Source organism: Euprymna scolopes, chromosome 12 (assembly GCF_053919585.1).
Source record: "Euprymna scolopes isolate OS-2025 chromosome 12, ASM5391958v1, whole genome shotgun sequence".
Lineage (NCBI taxonomy): Eukaryota > Metazoa > Mollusca > Cephalopoda > Sepiida > Sepiolidae > Euprymna > Euprymna scolopes.
This window is the reverse complement of record NC_136493.1, coordinates 95375455-95394122: the sequence shown is the minus strand read 5'-3', so window position 1 is coordinate 95394122 and position 18668 is coordinate 95375455. Positions and strand designations below refer to the sequence as shown.

The 18668-nt window shown below is 36.0% G+C and overlaps 1 long non-coding RNA gene across 2 annotated transcripts in view; it reads right to left on the bottom strand.

Moving 5' to 3' along the window:
- Positions 1-7526: 7526 nt before the first annotated feature.
- The window catches only part of LOC145291427 (uncharacterized), a 36140-nt gene continuing 24998 nt past the window's right edge, over positions 7527-18668 (bottom strand). For both annotated transcript variants that reach the window (XR_013869411.1, XR_013869412.1), the window contains exon 2: positions 7527-8509. This is a non-coding gene — a long non-coding RNA (uncharacterized LOC145291427). The remainder of the gene's footprint in view (positions 8510-18668) is intronic.

The window sequence follows — 18668 nt, the reverse complement described above, 5'->3', positions numbered from 1 at the left end:
TCTCTCTCTCTCTCTCTCTCTGCGAAGCCAGAGGATTCAAGAGAAAGACAATCGATACAGCTTGACTCTAACTACACAGCAAAACTTGCCTGTGATAATAATATGTCAGGCCGCCTTAGGGACTCAATCTCCAGATTTTCTGTCGGGGTTAACTCCCTTAGCCTTTCCTCTGATAGAGTAATCCCGCAAGACAGGGGAGGTTCTGAATTAGTGTTGCCTTCTCCTAGATGAGCTACTATCCAAAGTTGACAAGCCTTACCTGCCCAAAGTGATTAGTTTTAAGGCGCCAATGGATCGCCTTTGCCCCTTTTCCGAGTTAGTGTAAACAGTTTCGTCAGGCTTAGTAACTAAACCAGATGAGAAGGCCAGAAGCTGGACTTTGTTGTCAGAGGCTATTTGAGGCGCACACTATGAAGTCATTTTTTTTTTTAAGGAGAGGGAGCTTATCCCCACTACAACCTCCGGTTACTACTTTTAAAACCAAAATAAAATAGCAAATAAAAAGATAATTAACCGATACAAGCTAATCAGAAAATCAATCAAAAATATTTTTTGTGCGTCACAGTTTTATGCTATGTGCAAAAAACAGCTTCTCCATAATGAAAGTTCGTCCATGCACGGTGAAGAGCCATAACCTTCTCTTGGTTACCCTGTTAATATCAATGAGAATAGATAGAATACGACTGATCTAGAGGAGTAAACCTTGATCATAAATCCTGCTATTTTACGTGTAACAGTACTTACACTCAACAACAAACTGATTCTTTGGTTCTTATAACAGCGTGACTTCACAGATAATCCTATATTTTTCCCATTCGGAAGGCATAAATGTTCCAGCAGTAGAGTGTCATGGATTATAGCCAGGGTTTATTCCTCAGCACCAAAACTAACGGAGTCTAGTTAGTGAAGATACTTTTTTCCACGTTGACTAATGTATGGTTTCGGCTCTGTGCGTGTCTAGAAGGCCTGTTCTTTAAAACTTTGCCTTTTCCCTTTGCAGGGCATTCTGGGCATCTCCTGGGAGGACTATCGCACCGATCTTAGTGTCCTCCAGGAGGCCAACACCACCAGCCATCATCATTAGGAACCAGCTGAGGTGATTGGGCCACGTTGTCAATTCCCGGCTGCCGAAATAACTCTTCTATGGACAACTAAAGGAAGGAAAGCTCACTCAGGAAGGCTAGAAGGATCTTTTTAAAACAAACCTGAAAAAGTGTGGCATCAATACATATACATGGAAGACCCAGACCAAGAGCAAGGAAACCTGGAGGCAGGCCATCACCAAAGGCACAACTACCTTCGAGGCCAACTGATGTACGGACCTCGAGGAGAAGAGAAAAAGGAGGGAGAGAGAACGCTCTCGAGTCCACCCTCCAAATGGAAAGGGAGCTGCATACTCTCATTTTGAAAGAGAGTTCAAGGCCAAGATTGGCTGTGTCGGCCATTGCCAAACACACTAAAACCCAAAACACGACCACCATCCTCACCACAGAGGGGTCGTCAAGTGAGAATTTATTGCTAATCACCTGAAGCGCTATTACCGGGAAATTCCGACGGGCTAGTTCAGGCATTATTTTGCTTATTACAGTGCTCTTCCTCTAGAGCGCTTGCTCTTTAAAGCATCACTTTCTAAACCTTGAGTCACATCATGCCGCCGTGGAAGAGAGATAAATATGGTGCACCAGGGACTATATGTTGATTTACAGTATTGCAGAAGCCGTAAGAAAAAAGCAGAATGGAGGTTCAGTATGTTTCGCAATTTTGATGGATAACTCAGTATATTATGCGTTTCTTCACCTCTCCTAGTAATACTTAGTCTACGGTGACAACTGAGTATTACGTATTTATTTTTTGTCTGTTTCTTCAGACCAAACATGGCACAGTGCCACTTTTTCATAAGGGACTACTATTTGTGACCAGACTTGCCTGGATACTATGCAGGGAGTTTGGCAGCGAGATTTTTGTTCGCATTAGGCTTGAACTTCTGCATGACAGTACAGTCAATGAAGCAGGGGCGCAGAAGGGAATTCCAAAGTTTATCAGTTCAAGGGAAGAAACTATTTGAGTAGAAAACTTTACGGCATCTAGGGATGTCTATAATGTAGGGGTGGGATTTTTGTGCTTTTCGTGTTTGTCGGAGGAGGGGTATTTACATCGAGGGGGCAGCAGTGTTTTGAGTTTGCCCTAGCATTTTCCAAGTAAATACTTACCGAGTGATCAATTGTTCCCGATCCCACCAACTGTTTCTAATCCTCTCATAATATTGTTTATCATCAAACTGACAAACTCATTAACCCTTATCCTCGATTGTCTTTTGGCCTTAATGAATGGTTACTCAATTGTCGTTTGTGGCCGATTTCTCGTATCCGATAATTTCAATTACCAATCCGAGCGTAGAATCTGCATGGGTAGAGAAGGAAGTAAAATATTGGCGGACGACGGGGCGGGGCTCTTTTGCCCATTTTTTTTTTTTTTTTTTCTTGCCTGCCTATTAATCTCCACCAGTCTTCTCCTGTTTCATATTGTTCGGTACCGGATGTGATGTATCGGCACCAGAAATGCCGGTCATTTGCTGTTATTTTCTTGTCAAATCCAGTGTTTTTCAGGGTGGTTTTGAGTAAGTCTTTGTATCATGGTAGAAGTCAGCCGATAGCTCTTTTTTTCTTCTTTTTTTCTTTTTTTTTTTTTTTTGCTGTGGCTATCACTGTGCACACTGTTATTTGAGAGAGCCTGCTCTCATCCATTTTGATGACGTGCCCCTAACTAACGGAGCCTGTGCCTTATTACCGTGGCCTCAACAGGATGTTTGTCGTGGTTACATAGTCATACCATTTGATGTTTTTTTTTTTGTTTGTTTTTTTTTACATGGGTGTCACCACTTATCAAGGCCCAGAGGCCACTCAAGGATAAGGGTTAATAGGTATACATTAGTCATTGTGATTTTAGCATAGTAAACAGTGGGAATTTTGTAACTTGGATTACTTAGGGGGACGATTCAATTAGAACTTGTTCACATTGGACTTTTTCTTTTTTTTTTCATAGGTATCACCACATTATCAAGGCCAATAGGCCACTCAAGGATAAGGGTTAAAGAGTGTACAGTAGAAATTGGACAATAAAATAATCATTAGTAATGAAAATTTGTTAAATTTGATAACTTATATGGAACGGCTCATCAAGAACTTATTTACGTTAGACTTGAAGACAACCATATTGTAGTCAGCCGGAAAGCAGGAAAACGGAAGACAATTCCACAGGCGTGCAGTTCTAATAAAAAAGCTTTGTTCATGGAATCTACGTTTAGGTTTAGGCACAGATAAAGAGTGGGGGGAATTATTGATAGTGTTTACAGCTAGACGAGTGTTTCTTGTGAAAGTTTTGCGAGGGGGGACCATAGATTGAAGCTCAGTCGAACACTTTCTATGAAAATAACGATACATCAGAGACAAACTCGCAACATCTCTTCTGTGAGATAGAGGTTGCAAGGAAGAGAAAAGGACATCTCCTACGAGGCTACGAAGTCTATTTTGAACTCTATCAAGGCAGGAGAAGTCCTTTCTAGCAGCTCCTGCCCAGATGTGGCAACAGTATTCCATCCTTGGACGTACCTGGCTCTTATATAAATAGAGAATTGCATCAGCAGTGAGATATCTACTGGATCGATAGAAAGATCCCACCATTTTTCCAGCGGCCTTGGCAACAGATTTGATATACGTGTTCCATTTAAGATCAGGAGTAATGGTCAAGCCCAGAAGCTTGTCAAAACTTGAGGCCTCCTGAAGACGAGAGCCATTCATTTCAATTGATGCCAGATGGGGATCAGAATGTTGATGATGTAAAGAGAGAAGCTTGGTTTTAGATGCATTAAAAGTAACCAGCCACTCCTTTCCCCATTGTACTACATGCTCAAGATCAGAGGAGAGAGAATTGGAGAGAACTTGGTCGTTTACTGTCTTAGATGTGCTACCATAAATGGTAGTGTCGTCAGCATAAATGTCTACAAATGATGTAAGGATGTGATTTGGAAGATCATTAATGTAGATCAGGAAAAGAGTTGGGCCCAGGATGGACCCCTGAGGGACACCGGCATTAATACTGTGGGCTTCTGATTTTTGCCCCTCAATTACTACTCTTATATGTTCAGCATATTTCGAATCTTTTGATATTTATTTTATTAAGATCACGTCGGTACACAGTTCACGCCTCGCATACAGACAAAAGCGTAGGAATAACAGTCGCGTTGTACACCTTGAGTTTGTTTTTTATTGAAAAAATGTTTTATTGTTGTATATACGCTTTAATAGTTCGCCAAATGACTCGCTAATATTTAAAAAAAAAATGTTCTTGTCTGTTTATCATTAAAGTTGACGACGATTCAATAGAGATAGTGCTAATTGTTCAGTTTAGAACACAATCTCCGGCAACTTCGTGCCAGCATATTCCGGTAGATTACGTAAGCAACCTAAAGATGCCGAAGCTATTAGCCAATCAGCTGTCAGAATACAAGTTTCAACAAAAGTGTGAAAGTCATTAAATCAAGGAAAGACAATATTCGAACGGAGAATAACTTTCAATACAATATGCCCACGTGAAACCCCAACTTTTTTCAAGGTTAAGAATGGCTTTCTAAATAACAAGCCATTCTCAGCACAAGGAAGTGGAGTGGAAACGTCGCAGTTTGAATTAATCGTTTGGCAATCTTCGCTTTGGCATTTTCCGATTTCCCACGTAACCTGCCGGAACATGCCGACGTGAAGTTGCCGCGGACTAGGTCATGAACTGGACAAGTACCTGGATTGTAAACGTTTCGTGTGATTTCAGCCATTCCTAAATATAAAAGTTATTTATCTCTATAATAAGAAACGTGTGACACGAGGGTCGGAAAGTGAAATTGAAAAGCCAGAGGCTTAATGGAAGAGCACTCGGATATATCAAAAATTTAAAAAAAAAAAAAGATGTCCGGAATTCCCCGGTAGGTGCACCTCACCTCATACGAATAGCAATAAACTAACCTCTACTTAAAGGGAGAAGCAAAACCTTGGAGGATGAACCTCCAAGAACTGCACAGGTCCACAACATAGTGCAGTCAACAGGATAGTCTAGATTTAATGAATAAATGTTTGTAATATCACAGGTCTTTTATTTTTCTTCGTTCTCTCGTTTTAATTTAAACTAACAAACATGATTGGCTACACTTTTTAGCCATCAAATGAGCCACAGTCCTTGCCCCCCAGTGCTGCATTTCTAACGAAGACCATATGTGTATTGTATGTCTAGATGTAGATGTTATGCGCGTGAAGTATGGGCGGGCGGTTAAGTAAAATGTCGAGTTAGCGAAGGAAAAAAAGGTCATCGCTTTAGTACTACTTCTACTAGAGACAACTCTGTCGCCGAATTCTCTCACATTTGAAAATATTTCAAACTGACAACTCGTAAAAAGCCGAAGTTGTGAGAACGTTTTCAATAGCCTCTAGCCGGACGCCATTATTCCCAGTCTCTTTAAAACAACAGCCTATAAAAAGAAAACTTCGTCAATTTTTTTTAAGAAAAAATAGGTAGTCTACTTTTCTTGATTAAAATAAAATACACAATTAATTAATTCTTGTATATTCGGTTAAGTCCATCAAACAACGTTTTTTTTTTGTTTTTGTTTTTTATTATTTTTTTTGTTGAAATGCTTATTTAATATATATATATATATATATATATATACACACATATATATATATGTGTATAAATATATATGTGTGTGTATTGTTTTCTATGTATACATATATATATATATATGTATACATATATACCTATGTATATATATATATGTATAGTATACATATATATGTATACATTGTATACATACATATATATATATATATATATATATAAAAGAATATATATGTATGTATATGTATATATATTTCTATAAATGTATATAGATACATAGAAAAGAACATATATATATATATATATATATACACACAGATAAAGAATATATACGTGTGTGTGTGTGTGTGTGTGTGTGTGTGTGTGTGTGTGTGTGTGTGTGTGTGGATAGATAGAGAGCGAGAGAAAGAGGGGGAGAGTAGGAAAATGAAAGGGAAGTTTATACAGATGGTTGGTTAAAACTACTAGTCCTTATCAGGCGGCTTAAAAAGTTCCACAGAAGAAAACCAGTTCTCAAAATCTTTTTAAGTCACCTTACGAGGACTAGTAAGTTTAACCAAACCTCTGTTGTAAACATTAGTGTCGTGACCTTGTAAATTTGTCTATATCAATAAAAATATATCTTGTTCTTTTCTTTTTATTTAGTACTCTTTATAACCTCGTGGAATTCATGAGTTTTCTGTCTTGTATATCTGTAATTTGGTATATTGCTTTTTATGTTTTGTTTTGTTTTGTTTCGTTTTTTTTGTGTGTGTCTGTGTGTGTGTGTGTTTGTTTGTGTGTGTGTGTGTGTGTGTGTGTGTGTGTGTGTGTGTGTGTGTGTGTGATGGTTTATAGATTGGTTTCCTAGAAGTGAATTCATTGAAACCCGGTTTTCAATATTGCTCCTTTTTTGACCTGATGAAATGGTCTCCACTGAAACATGTATGATTAGAGAAACATTACATACGGCATAATCACGTCGACACACCGGTTCCCGCTGGATCACCGAAGTTAAGCAACGTTGAACTTGGTCAGTACTAAATGAGTGACAATTTTGGACTTTCAGGTGCTGTATGTGCTCTCCGCATATCTCGGCATTGTTTCCAGTCGTCCTTGTCTTCTCCTTGCCACTGGACTCAATCAGTGCCGATTCAGGAGAGGTGTGGTCGGGGATTGCGCAACCCTTGCCTCACAATTACACGCGCTACTGCCCCTAAGGGGTATCCTTTGTCTTTCGAGACGGAACGGAAGCATGGATGGAAATATGTATGCATATATGCAACCAATAATGTTTGTACAATGAACAGACTGTGTGTGTGTGTGTGTGTGTGTGTGTGTGTGTGTGTGTGTGTGTGTGTGTGTGTGTACCGTACAATCACGTTGACACACCAGTTCTCAACAGATCACCGAAGTTCAGCAACGTTGATCCTGGCCGGTACCAGATGAATGACCATTTGGAAAAGGCTAGGCACTATATATACAGCGCTGAGTCGTAGAAATTTCCATGTTGGTATCACCCACAGTGTTCATTAAAACATGTATATAGGAAAAAAGAAACTCTGATGAAAAAACCTGCGGTCTACTGTACACTGTGTCATGTGGTAATCATCTGCACCGACAAAGGTTAGCAGCAATACCAAAATGTGTGGTTGATTCTACACAAAGACTTCACCACTGTAAACAATTCATCTGTGTGGATTTCCGAACAATTTAGTTGTTGTAACGGAAGCTCATGCGTCGAATCGACGGGAGAGTCCGTCATAGTCATACATATGAAAATGGAAATAAAACGAAACATTGAGAGAATAGAAGGGTCACCAGTTAGCGAGTGCTAACTAAAATATGAACAGAATTTTGTAAATGACAAATTGAGAAAAACGAAATTCATGACAAAACATTTTTATTCATATTATTGTGATTCTTCGGGCAACTGTTCTCATCTTGAATGTTATTTTCACAACGTTTCGGTCGATGTAACCTCCAAATTTTATTAGGTGTATCCTGCTTAACTCGAGAAATCTTTTCGTTGAACTCGTGATTCCGCATGGAATTTCGGACGAACCTTTTATTGAATCCATGGGGGCGGCATGCTATCGTTCCGTCAGCCATGACTGAGTAAAAGTCCTAAGTAATTCGCAATTGTATTTTGCATTTAAATTTTTTGAAGAATAAAGCAAGTTATTTTTAGTCAGTACATATTTGCCGAAGAAAGTTGAATAAGTAGTCACAATTTAAAATGTGAATAATGTGTGTACATAAGTAAAATAGCTATATGAGTATTTGGCAGCGTGGCACTGTGTATGTGTGGTGGTTTTCGCTGTTTCTTGTTAGTGCGAGTATAGCTATGTGTAACAATTCGTTTCTGTTCGGCTGTCTATTGCTAGTAAGAATGTGTGCGTGATATAACAAAGCTTGTATGTAAGTCATTGAGTTCTTTCCGGCTTGCCTTCCCGATCAAAGGTACGTGGACTGTTGAGCGTACGTTCTTTTGTCTTTCCATGTGCGACCAGCTTGGGAATTTTCGTTTTTATCTATTTCCTCGCTTTATTGGCATCTCGAAGTTTGGAGCGTCGGCTTATTACCTGCACATAGACTTGTTACTTGAGGGATTGAAAGTACTTTTATTGGTTGAAAATACTTTGGTTAACGCGTTCATGTGAAAACTTACTTGGGTTTTTGAAGTGACGAAGAAAGTGAATCCCAGCGAAGTGTGAAAAAAAAAAAGAAAAAAAGGGTACCAATTCAAGCAATTCGCTTTTTATAATTTATTGTCACAATATCTGTCTGTTCGTCACTCGTGAACCGGAAAAGATCGCGCTGTTGGTGTAGGTAAGAAACAACAACGGTGCTTGTTCATAACTCCTCCCTAAAAAAAAAAAAAAAAAAAAAATGTGTAATCGTTATGATTTTACGTACTCTAAAAGAAAATATCATACGCCAAAATCACCAAATAGTTTTATTTAAAAATAAAATAAAATATAATTTTATGGCTAAACAACAATCGACGGTTCGGCGACACCATTTTGAAATTCATCTCCGGTTAAGGCCCTCTTAAATCGTTCTTCAGAAACAAAATTTAGAATCAGCCTTGTACATTATTGTACCTATTTACTATGCCTCCCCACGGGACAGAGTTAGACACCAGGGTCATTTTTTAACGTGGAGAAAAGGTACAAAAATTAAAATTGTCTCAGTCGTGAAGGATTTCTCCTCCATCGAAAGAGAACAAGAAATAGAAGTGCAGCACTGCAGCATCTGAAGAACAGATACTACACTTTGATCTTGTCCCGAAGGCCAAGCCTTGTACATTATTGTAATTCAAACGAATTCCCGTTAATCGCTTAAAAATTGATTTTACTAATAAAAATAAACTACTTTATCGATTTATGTGATGCTTTGGTGCATGCATTTTCTTTTTATCATGGGCACGTACATCATAAACATTTTTCTTCGTTTTATTTTATTATTTTTGTTCTTATTGTTATAGGATATCGACCAACACGAAAACAACGTTGCTCTCAACCCTAACCAAAAGAGGAGATGGGTGTCGTCAGGCTTCCTTTTATAAGGGTATGTAGTTTTAAGGGTTCACGGTCCTCTTTCGGCTCTCCGAAAACCTCGCACTAGGATCAAGATGCAGTTTGTTTTTTTCTTTTGTTATTTGGGGGGGGGGTATGTTTGACGACATGTGATAGTTCAGCCAAAAGTTTTGTGGGTTTTTTTTGTTTTTTTGGTTTTTTTTTTTTTCAGAAAGAGAAGAAAATAATACAAGCACTCCTAAAATAGAGGAGTGCCAAATAAGTGGGATTTATTGTAATTTTTCTATTTTGTTCTCATTGCTGTCCCTGTGCCAATCACACCTCAGAGTTATATATAGTTTTGCGATATTTGACCTCGTGGGGAGATTAATTAATAATAGCGCTCGAGAAGGAGTGCCGTTATGTATATGATGAGCGTGTTTGTATATCTGTGTCTATGCGTGCGTGTGCGTTTTTATTTCTTTAAAGTTTGTTTTCTTGTGCTTTCTTTTTCTTTCTCTCTCTCTCTCTCTCTCTCTCTCTCTCTCTCTCTCTCTCTCTCTCTCTCTTCGCCCATTCTCATCACACACCCTCGGCCCACTCACGTAAACAACGTTTTTTTTTCTCTCTCTTTGCTGTCTTTTTTTTTTATCACTCTAATCTCTAGTGTTTTTTGGTTTTATTAAATTTTTTATTTCTTTTGTCGATCTATTTTCATAGCTGCTTTCCGTTTTTTTTATTCTTTTTTTTTTTTAATAAGACGTTGTTATTTTTATTTATTTATATTTTTTATCTATTTATTTATTTCTTTATTTATTGAGCCTCTTCTTTTTTATTCACACCCAAAACTTTTATTTATTTCTGCATCTTTCCTTTAACAACCTGCCATGGTAGTTATCTACAGAATGTTTCGCTTTGTAACAGCTCTTGAGTGTCGTAAGTATATCGAAACTAGATGACCGACCTGACGGTCGGCTCTTAACTTCGTACTCTATCGTCCGACACCTGCTGAATGTAAACGAGATTTAAAGGTAAACTTAATGTAAACATTGTCAAGTGCTGGTGCTGGACTGCTGGAGAGCTCGGATTGGTTTTACCCAATAAGCAATGCCTTAAACTAATATATATATATATATATATATATATATATATATATATATATATATATATATATATATATATATATATATTTATATATATATATATATGGTGACCCCCCCCAAAAAAAACGGGCCCTAACTCTAATTAGACCCCGTTTCTTAGTGTTTTGTCTGAATGAAAAGAAACTTTGGTCATAACTAGTTTATTATATTCAAAACATCACATTTGGCCTTTTTTTCTCCGTTCTACAGCATATATTCTAGATGGCCTCCATTTAGCTTTTTTTTTACATTTTTTTTTGTGGGGGGTCACCCTGTATATATATATATATATATATATATATATATATATATATATATATATATATATATATATATATATATTAGACCGGGATCAAAGTATAGTATCTGTTCTGCAGATGCTGCACATAAGGTAATTTGTCCCAGTCAATGGAGGGGAAGCCCTCTATACTGGGGCAATTACTATTTTGGGACCAAACCAGAGTGCCCCTTTTCTCCTTTTTTTCGGAGACGTTGCTTTACTGGAATCAAGATTTTTGATTAGCTTAGCAACATCACATACAGATATATGTATATCACATAGCATGTTTTCTGATACAGGAGGAAATATTGGGGGTTGGCGGCCTTGGTCGCAAAGGGTAGAATTAGCTGCAAAGTTCTTGGCAAAGAGTTTGGCTTTGTCTGATGCTGACGAGATTACCTCAGGTCCATTGATGATAGTTGGGATAGAGCCCACGCTTCTGTTCAGGATTCTGTTTGCTATTTGCCAAAACTGGTGGGAACCAAGTCACTGCTCAGCTACTTTGGACTTTACGGACTGAGCATACAACTCTCTTGCGTTCTTTATTACTTTCTTACAATGGTTGCTGGCAGTCCTGAAATCGGCTTTAATTTCCATACATCTATTACATTGGAAGCAGTGGAAAAAGTGATTTCTGTGCACAATGACAGCAGCGCATTCTAGAGAGAACCATGGCTGGCTGTTAGGTTTTTGCTGGAACTTTTTCGAGGGTATAAAACGGTCTATACCAACAATTAACCATTCCGTCAGGTCTGATACTATAGAGGACACATCCTTTTTACACATGGAACGCAAAGGTAGATCTGATATAAATGTTTGGAAGCTATCCCAGTCAGCCTTAGTGTATCGATATACTGTACGATGGAGAGATACATCTGGGGACTTATTACATTTCATTTTTATCTTAATTGATACACAGAGTGGTCAGAAGATCCAAGAGGAGACAGAACACAGTTCAGGGCAAGTTGTGAGAAAAAGGTCTAGTAGACTCGCATACTGGCCGTCATTGTTGGGCACACGGGTGGGTTCGTGAACAATCTGAGTGATGTTATAAGCAATAGAGAAATCATGATCATCGGTCTTGTTTGAGTGGGTCAACCATTCCACGTTGTGAACATTGAAGTCTCCACATACGTGAATGTTAGCTGAAGGATAAGCAGATAGGACTTGGTCACTTTTCTCAGATATGCTTTTAAAGATAGTAACTCCGCTGTTGTGGGGGCGATAGAGAGTAAATATAAATGCAGTAGTGTGAGCTAGTGCAACCTGGAAGCACATATAGAGTAAGTTAGGATCTTCTCTGGAGATGTCCCTACCACATGGAAAGCCATCTTTAATATAGGCACATATTCCATGCCCATGGAGATCTTGGGGGTCAGATTTAGAAGTTAAGTTAGAGTATCCTTTAATTGCGAGCTCTTCTAGGGAAATAGCTTGTCCAATGCCAGTTTCACTTAAAATAAAAGGTCTGGTTTAGTCTCCTGTAATTGGGTTTCAACCTCTGGGAGGTTAGAATGTAGACCCCTGATGTTGGAGAAGGCGACATGGTAGTGGGGGTCTACGTTAGAAGTTGGGGAACCGGGTTTAATCGTATATTTTTTCTTGAAACTTGTCATGATGGAATTTTGGGAATTTGTGGACTAGGTCGTCAGATTTGCTTAGAGCAGGACAGAGAGGGGAAACTAAGAGAGAAAAAAAACGAAGAATTTTTTTTTTTTGTAGAACATGATAAGGTAAAGCCGTAACAATTACCCACTAATATGGCATCGAGAGGCCCTACCAGAAGCTACCGCATGGTCCAAAATCCATTCACCAAATGGCAATACAGCAGCCCCAGTACTTTACACCTGCTGATAGGACAGCCTCCTTAGTGGTTAATCCAAGGTTCGGGTCCCTGACTATCAGGCGGATAACGTCAGCCCAGATAAAACGTTTACCTCCAGCACCTTTACTAGTGACATGACCACAAGGATAGACATAGAAACAGAAAATTTCCGACATCTCTGCCAACTGTTCGTGCAAAATACTGCCAACCTAGCAAACAGCTTTTTCTTCTCCCTTTGTCAGAAAAATCACTCATTAAAAAATGAGGACTGAGGGACAAATAAGGAGAAGCGAGAGTAACGAGAGCTGCCGATAACGCATCCACAATGCGTTTTCTACTCTCCATTAAAAAAAAAAAATTGTTAAGTATTATACTTAATAAAAGTCCAACTGACGTGTTTAAGGGAAAGTATGGTGATAGATTCGCCTCTCACAAACTAAAAAGTATCGCAATAACAAAAACAAATAACATCTACATAAACAAACGTGATACATTCCAGCAGTCCTGCAATATAGCCTGGTGGTAGAGGTTTATGCTTCTTAACAGGGGGTCTCCCGTTTCGAATCTCGCTAGATTTAGTCACTCTGATGACGTAGATGACGAAACACGTGTCAGTGGATAATAATATTTTAAAAATCATATATATATATATGTATTTTAAAAATCATTTATATATATGTGTGTGTGCGTGTGTGTGTGAAGCAGAAACTAAAACTTCCTGCTGTAGTCTCAAATGATCTAAAAATAGCAGCCAGAGGAGACTTGATTCCAAATATTTCTCATGTGTTATATCTCCCCTCTTTTGGAAATAGGATACGATTATGATTATCTCCAGTATCAAATAATCCTTATACACTGTGAAGTTTATGTATGAAAACCAAAAGGGGGAAATGTAAGATATGAGAAACATTTGGAATCAAGTCTCACATATTTGCTAAATGTTTCAGGCAGTTCAAAAGATTTAAAATGCTCTGGGTGATTTTTTTTTTCAATTTTCGTTGGGCACTGTCGTTGTCTGCCACCAGCTTCTTCTGAAATAATTAATATTTATGGTATTTCTTGGCTTTAGACACAAGTGAAAAATATAGATAAAAAATATATTATTTAATTGGAATTAATTGAGATGAGTATTATTTATTAATTTTTATTTATTACGGACTATTATCCTCGTCTTTTCTTAGTTGTTTCACGACGTTCCGGCCAACTATTCCTCTGACCTTCGTCAGGTGGTAACGGCGACGGATAGGAACTCTGAATCCCCTAACTGCATTTTCTGCAATTACTGCCTTCCATAGTAGTTCCATAGTAGTTGTCGTCTCACCACACGTACAAATTAATTGTTCATTAACGCTGGTAGAAACACATACAAATTAAGTGTTCATTAACGCTGGTAGAAACACGTACTAGTTAATTGTTCATTAACGCTGGAAGAAGCACATACAAATTAATTGTCAATTAACGCTGGTAGGAACACATACAAATTAATTGTCCATTACCGCTGGTAGAAACACGTACAAATTAATTGTCCATTAGCGCTGGTAGAAACACGTACAAATTAATTGTCCATTAACGCTGGTAGAAACACATACAAATTAATTGTCCATTAACGCTGGTAGAAACACATACAAATTAATTGTCCATTAGCGCTGGTAGAAACACGTACAAATTAATTGTCCATTAATGCTGGTAGAAACACATAAAAATTAATTGTCCATTAACGCTGGTAGAAACACGTACAAATTAATTGTTCATTAACGCTGGTAGAAACACGCATGAATTAATTGTCCATTAACGCTGGTAGGAACACATATAAATTAATTGTCCATTAACGCTGGTAGGAACACGTACAAATTAATTGTTCATTAACGCTGGTAGAAACACGTACAAATTAATTGTCCATTAACGCTGGTAGAAACACGTACAAATTAATTGTTCATTAACGCTGGTAGAAACACGTACAAATTAATTGTCCATTAACGCTGGTAGAAACACGTACAAATTAATTGTCCATTAATCCTGGTAGAAACACGTACAAATTAATTGTTCATTAGTGCTGGTAGAAACATGTACAAATTAATTGTTCATTAATGCTGGTAGAAACACGTACAAATTAATTGTCCATTAACACTGGTAGAAACACGTACAAATTAATTGTTCATTAACGCTGGTGGAAGCACATCCAAATTAATTTCCATTAACGCTGGTAGAAACACGTACAAATTAATTGTCCATTAACGCTGGTAGAAACACATACAAATTAATTTTCTATTAACGCTGGTAGAAACACGTACAAATTAATTGTCCATTAACGCTGGTAGAAACACGTACAAATTAATTGTTCATTAATGTTGGTAGAAACATGTACAAATTAATTGTTCATTAACGCTGGTAGAAACATGTACAAATTAATTTCAACAATCGAGCGAAAATGTTATATTCTATCTGTACTTGTTTCGATTTTTAAGGGATTAGACAACATAAAAAATTTAGAATGCGCAGAGATTATAATCTTTTACGTTAAATTTATGTGCGAAACGGTTTTCCCTTTCGAAATTCTAAAATAATTGGTTTGTTTTTTCTTTCCGCCAAATAATCATCTTATAAAAGTTGATATCTCATTCTGAAACAGACCGAATAACAAGGTCTCATGTATGATATGAAAAGAAACTGGAATCTTAGGGAGATATCAATTATACGAGTTATCATAGGTGCCACAGGGCTTATGAAGAAGAACCTGAAGTCCTACCTAACTAATATTCCTGGTGAACCAAGTGCAAAAGAGGTCCAGACAATTGCACTTAAGGGAACAGCGAGGATACTAAAAAGAGCTCTCGGTTGATTTCAATAAAAAGCGGGGCAATGTTGGCAGCTGGTTTGGCTGCCCCATACTCAGCATTATAATCGTCTAAGGAAGAAAAAAAATAAATAAAAAAGAGGAGTGATTTAGCTAAAGGTGTTTATCTATCTATCTATCTATCTATCTATTTATTATTATTATTATTATTATTATTATTATTATTATTATTATTAATATAATTAAAAGTTATTACTACTACTACTACTGCTACTATTTTTACTATTATCATTAATATTCTAATGATCATTAACATTATCATTATTATTTTTTCTTTACGCTAACGCAAAGCAATTTAACCGACCAAGTCTTTATACTTGCGAGAAAAAACATCAAGATTTCTTCACAGAGGGAAGGTAGAAAATAGCTAACAGACTGGAACAGGTGTGTCAACGAGATTTATGCATATATATATATATATATATATATATATATATATATATATATATATATATATACACACACACACATGTATATATGTACACATGTATATGAGTATGTATATATATACGTATATATGTGTATGTATATATATACATATATATGTGTATGTATATATATACGTATATATGTGTATGTATATATATACGTATATATGTGTATGTATATATACGTATATATGTGTATGTATATATATACGTATATATGTGTATGTATATATATACGTATATATGTTTATGTATATATATACGTATATATGTGTATGTATATATACGTATATATGTGTATGTATATATATACGAATATATGTGTATGTATATATACGTATATATGTGTATGTATATATATATATACGTATATATGTGTGTGTATGTATATATATACGTATATATGTGTATGTATGGATAGATATACGTATATATGTGTATGTATGTATAGATATACGTATATATGTGTATGCATATATATACGTATATATGTATATGTATATATATACGTATATATGTATATAGGTATATATATATGCATATATATACGTATATATGTATATATATATATATATATGTATATATATGTATATATGTGCATATATATATATGTATATATGTATACTAGCAAAAGTACCCGTCGTTGACTGGGTCCAAAATCAACCTACAGAAAATGGACTCTGATTTATGAAAGTATGATAGGTTATGAAAAGGAAGGGTTGTAAAGAGATAGCTTCGAATTTAGGGGTATCAAAACCAAAGCAAAATATGATGAAAGTAAAAATAAAATAGATAAACCCCATAATTTATTATACCATACCTGTTCACACTGAAACACCTATCACAATATTCTGTGGATCTATATTAAAAAACCTTGTTAAACTTTGTGACATATTTCCATTCTATGGAGGTCAGGTGCGAACGAACACCCCATAATTTTATCATACCATATTTCTTTCAAACTGAAACATAATTATCAAAGTATACTTACGCAGATAGTTATGAAAGTCTTTATTAAAGTTTGTGCCTATTTCCATTCTTTGGGGGCCAGGTGCGAACGCAGACCCCACAATTTTATTATACCATCCCTTTTTAAGTTAAAACATACTTATCAAAATATTATTATGTACATCTATATCAAAAGCACTTGTAAACGTTTTTTGTTATTTTTAAATTTTTTAATTCCATACTTTGTGGACCAGGCGCGAACGCAGACCCCACAATTTTAATAAACCACCGTTCTGCCAGATCAAACACACCCATTCCTGTGTCTCGATACATCTTCTATCATTATATGTAATCAGTTTTTAAAATAGTCAACCATATAGGAGCCTATTCGTGACCAAACATACGCACACACACATACACACACAGACATTCAGCTTTATAGTATAGATATATGTACATATATATATATATATATATATATATATATATGTGTGTGTAAATGTATATATATATACATATATGTATATATATATATATATACATATATGTATATGTATATATATAAATGTATATGTGTGTGCGTATGTGTGTGTTCGTGAGTGTGTGTATATACGTTCTTATATATATATGTGTGTGTGTGTGTGTGTGTGTGTGTGTGTGTGTGTGTGTGTGTGTGTGTGTGTGTGTGTGTGTGTGTGTGTGTGTGTGTGTATCTTTTTGTGACACCATGAAACTACAAATAAGTGATGGTTCATTAATGCTCCTACTTCTAAGAAGAAAAAATTAAGATAAAAAATTACCCATTAAGATTAATATATGAATGCTCGCAATGTATACACATGGATGGTAATGCAAACAAACGCAAACACACACATATTTATCTATTCATATGTGTGTGCGTGTGTGTGTGTGTGTCTGTGTGTGTGTAGGCGCGTGCGTGTATGTGTGTATGTGTGTGTGTGTGTGTGTGTGTTTGCTTGCGGTGCGGACAATTGTATATCTATCTATCTATCTATCTATCTATCTATCTCACTCTGTCCCCTTCCCTTCTCTCTCTCTCTCTCTCTCTCTCTCTCTCTATATATATATATATATATATATATATATATATATATATATATATATATATATATATATATATATATATATATATATATATATATATATATATATATATATATATTTATATAAAACTTATGTCCACACCGCAAACATACCCATACGTGTATACTGTAAATATATACGTAGAGAGACGCAGATCCTTGTACGAGTCCCAAAACCGCCGGTCCTCTCAAGCCCCGCCCACAAAGGGCGTGGTTCCTTCCCACACTCGTTCGGCCATTCATAATTTTATGCCTTTATAAATAAAAGTAAAAAATAAAATAAAAATGTAAAAAAAGTGTAAAACCAAAGGATAAGAACTATTACTACAAAATAATAAAGAAGAAGAACTGTTTTCTTCTTTTTTTTTTCTTTTTTTTTTAAACGACGTAAAACCTGTTCAGTATCACCACACGTGTTTATACTATCATTATCGCGCGAATCTAAAATAAAATTAATTAAAAAGAATGTTTTGATTATGCGGGGGAAAGTGAAAATTGATGATTTAATAAATATTTTATTTTTAAGTTTTAAATAATTTTTAAATTTTAAATAATTTTTAATTTTTAAGTAAATTGAACTCTTTGTTATTTTTTCACTGCATTTTAAGTAAGTTGTGGATTTTCGGGCATTTATTATAATAGCCAACAAAACAAAACATAAATAGGACGAAAAAATAATATATAACAAATTAATGTTACCAAAGGCAAGATAAGTTACTCTTTTACCTACCAGTATATGGTTTGTGTGTGTGTTTTAAAGTTCCTATTTACAATGCCTCCCCACAGTTAGACACCAGGGTTGTTTTTTAAAGTGGAGAAAATGAACAAAAATAAAATTTGTCTCAGTCGTGAAGGATTTCTCCTCCACTGACAGAGAACAAGAAATTGAAGTGTAGCATCTGAAGAACAGATGGTGTTTATTTGCTC